Source organism: Camellia sinensis, unplaced genomic scaffold, assembly GCF_055761805.1.
Source record: "Camellia sinensis isolate YWXY unplaced genomic scaffold, ASM5576180v1 Unanchor10, whole genome shotgun sequence".
In the NCBI taxonomy this organism is placed as follows: Eukaryota; Viridiplantae; Streptophyta; class Magnoliopsida; order Ericales; family Theaceae; genus Camellia; species Camellia sinensis.
In genome coordinates, this window is record NW_028128988.1 from 3927760 (window position 1) to 3931791 (window position 4032).

The following is a 4032-nucleotide window of genomic DNA, read 5'->3' on the forward strand; positions in this document are numbered from 1 at the left end:
AACTGGAATACACTTGGAGAGAGGATCATGGCCGGCCAGGTTCAAAAGGTTCAAGTGGCCAGCCGGCCACCACCCCGGCCGGCCGGCCAGGGGTCAAAAGGGTCAATCAAAATTGCTGGCCGGCCACCCCAAAAAGGTGGCCTCCCATGTGTGCACAACACAAATATGTAGTCAAAACCCAAAAAATGTGAACCAGGAGAGAGAAAAGCCAACTTTTTAGAGGGGTTCAAAAGGGTCAGATACAATTACTGGCTAGCCTATTCATATTGGTGGCCTCCCAGGTGTGTACAACACAAATATGGGGTTTAGGGCTAAAGAAAGTGGCCCGGGAGTGGTCAACATTAGCTTTCTAGTGAGGAAAACGGGCGACGGAGAGCGATGAAGAAATAAAACTGGATTTTCAAAAAAATTGCTGGCCTTCCACCATCCTACAAGCTTTCTAACAATGAAAATAAGGTCTCCACCAAAAATGAACAAAAACGGATGCAAAACGGAGGTTCGGGGACCGAAACGCGCGGCCTGGGGCCCCAAAAATGGGCTGTTAAGCACCGGAGGCGGCATTCGACTACGAAGTTGGTCTCTCGGGCCACAGTGTTCCTCAAAATGGAGGAAAAAAGGTGTGTGCCAAAAACCGGAGCAAACGGAAGTGGTTAAGCGGTCTTGAACCGAGGCACACGGCCGACGGCTCCGAAAATCGAGAACCGGGCTCCAAATGGGAAAAATGGCCTACGACCACGAAACGTAGCCTATGGCCACTGAGAGATGATCTACGAGACCTCTCCCTCCCTTTGGGAAGAGAAAATGATAAAAAAATGGGACCCGATTCGCAAATCGAGGTAAGGCACAAAAGAGTCCAGGAGTCCGGAGGCAAAGCTCGCAGCTGAGACTCCGCAACCTCAGAACGAGCACAATATGCAACATCACCGAGTGCTCAGTTGGTGACGTCTGAGTCTTAAGGTCGGTCAAAAATGGGGTGTCTACACTTACGCTTTGGTTTATAAAAAAAAATGATAGAACAAACTACTTGCTTGCAATCATGGATATAAAATTTTGATCCACATCTTACAATTTTACAACCTTACGATTCATTTAGGTACAATTGATCTAGACCAAGTAAAAAACTTCTTATAGGTAGGATCTTTCGATCCTGATAATGTGATCTTATAGGATCATGGAATTTCGATCCGAATACGATCCTATTTACGAGTCTTATTTTGTATTGTATGACATATTTTATTATAAATTTTATATTTGTTGTCTAAATACCAATTTATGTGGTCAAAATAAATAATAAAAATCAAGTAGTATTAAATCAAATAGACTAAGAAAAATAAATTAAGAAATAAACATTTAAATATTGCAATAATTTAAGAAAACTAATTAGTCTGAAAAATAAATTTAGCTTTAGCGGAGTCCAAGGAGGGTAAGATGATTGCAACTTTACTCCAATTTTTGAAGAGATTATTTTTGTGACTCGAATCTGCTCCACCAGAGATGGTAACGACAAATCTTATCAGTCGGTTAAGCCACTCTTTTAAGTTCTTAATCTATTTTCATATCCAATTTTGTTAAATATTTTTTTCTTCACTTCTTATATGCATTATTGTAGATTGTAAAGTATTTTGTTATAAAATTCTTATTCTTCACCTTCTTTTTGGATGAAATACAAAACTTTTACCATTGAGTTTCTATAATATTATATGTACATTTTACACGGAGTATTATATTTTTCACAATATCTTCACTTCTTTGTAATAGAATATAGGCTCATTTTGTATATACTTCTTAAAAAAATGTTTATTTAAATTAAATTATTACTTAATTTGTCTTTTTCGGTAGGATCTTACTATTTTCGATTTGATTCTACAATCAGATCCTGTAAACACCTCCAACGATCCAACATAGAATCTCAATTTTAACAACCTTTCTTGTAGTCTAATTTAGAGAAAGGGAGAACAAATTACTTGCTAGTTCATTACATTCAAATATACAAACAAAGTGCATTAAAAAATGAAAAAAATAAAAAAAGTAAAAAAAAAAGTATACAATTTACTAGATTGGAAAGAAAACAAAACAGAATGTAACAATATCCGAATCTAACAAAACAGAATTTAACAATGCCATGGTGCTTAAATTTGAATTTGGAGTGATTGTTGTGCTTTATGCACAACGTCGTTGTTGTAGGATCAATGGGGTGTATTATGGGCCCTATTTCAATATTTGAATTGTTCACTTTTTTAGAGTATATCAAATAGAATATATTTGTAAAAAATTAAATTGATCGGATATCGATAACTTTCCCATCTAATTACATTTGTATTTTAAAAAATGAATGGTTTATGTGATTTTGTGTGTAAAATTGAATACAAATGTAATTAGATGAAATGACTACCAATATCCGATTAATTTAATTTTTTTCAAGTATATTTTACTCAATATACTCTAAGAATTGAATAATTCATGTCATCAAAATAAGGCCGGAAGTAAGTCCAATTAGCCGCACAACAATGACAGTTGTGCTTTATGCACAGCAGCTACCCATCTTCCTTAAAATTTGGCAACATTTGTCTTTTTGTTAACATTTAACATAATTGAAAAATCTAGAAATCCCCTAGATGTTGATTTGTGATTATGTATCAATTTCAAACAATAAAACAATCACAATCAAACAATCAAGACAAATTGACACAACGATTTTAACATGAAAAAACCACAATTTGAGCACCTCCAATTGTGATAAAAAAAAACCACGGCAACAGCCACAAAACAATCCACTAAGAAGATATAAAAGAATTATACAGGTATACTCTCAATTACCTAGCAAATCCACGCCCGAATTGAACCAACCCCTATGTGCCTCTTCCTGTCCCGTCTTCACCTCGGAATTGTCTTGACAATGAGCCACTCCAGAATCTACCAAAGCTTCAGGCTCGAATTCTTTAGAATCCACCGAAGAACAACTCTCTCTTTTGTGTAGAATCAACAAATAATCCTTTGATGTATACTCTTTAAACCATAAGTTGAATACTCAATCAAAACATCAAAGAAAACTAGCAAATTATCCCCAGATATAAACCCTAGAATCCAAGAAGAAGATCTGAAGAAGTATTCCTATATTTAGAGCAAATTGGACTTTAATAGAATCTAGAATCGCGAGGTCCGCTCGATCATGGGAATGGACGCTCGAGTGGGGAAATGGAAGCTCGAGCGGGGACACTATATGACGTGTTCCAAACCAGGATGTACGCTCGAGCGGGGATTTTGATGCTTGAGCGTAAAAACACGGATCACAGTATTTTTGCAGACTCACCAAACTTCTGGAACTCAGCATTCTCCGCTCGAGCGGGGGAATGTCCGCACGAGTGGACAAGCAACTTTGAATGCACTTTTGTATTTTGCTTCGGGGGCGCTGCCCCTCGACCCCGTGAGTTGACCGAGCAGCTCGACCCCCGTCATAATCAGCGAAGTGGCAATCTTGAAAGCATTAACATCACAAACTTCTCTGCAAGGCTCGATTCGGGTTAGATTCGCATCTAATAAACTCATAGCCTCACTGAAATAAAAAAGTGCGAAAACAAATACAACTGAAAGGAGTTTTGTCAAACGGGATTGCCAAGAATAAAAACCTAACAATCTCCCCCTTTGGCAATGCCGTGACAAAACGCACGTAACAAATAAAATCCTAATCACCCCAACCCATTACAGCCAACAAACCCAAACTTCTTTCTTAAGGTCATGATCTGCAAAACAACTATCAGTGCCATAATCTCCAAAACAACTATTAGTCCTAAAAGAGTATATGAAAAAAAACAATAAACATATGACAAGATTATCTTGAAGTATAAGATGAAAAACATGAATAGATGTGACTTGAAGATTTTAAGAACATGTAGCATGGATAGATGAAAACTAAGACATATGCACCTAACACATGAGATGAATACATCAAATCCTAAGACACATGGATAGATGAAAACTAAGACATATGCACCCGACACATGACATGAATACGTCAAATCCTAAGACACATGA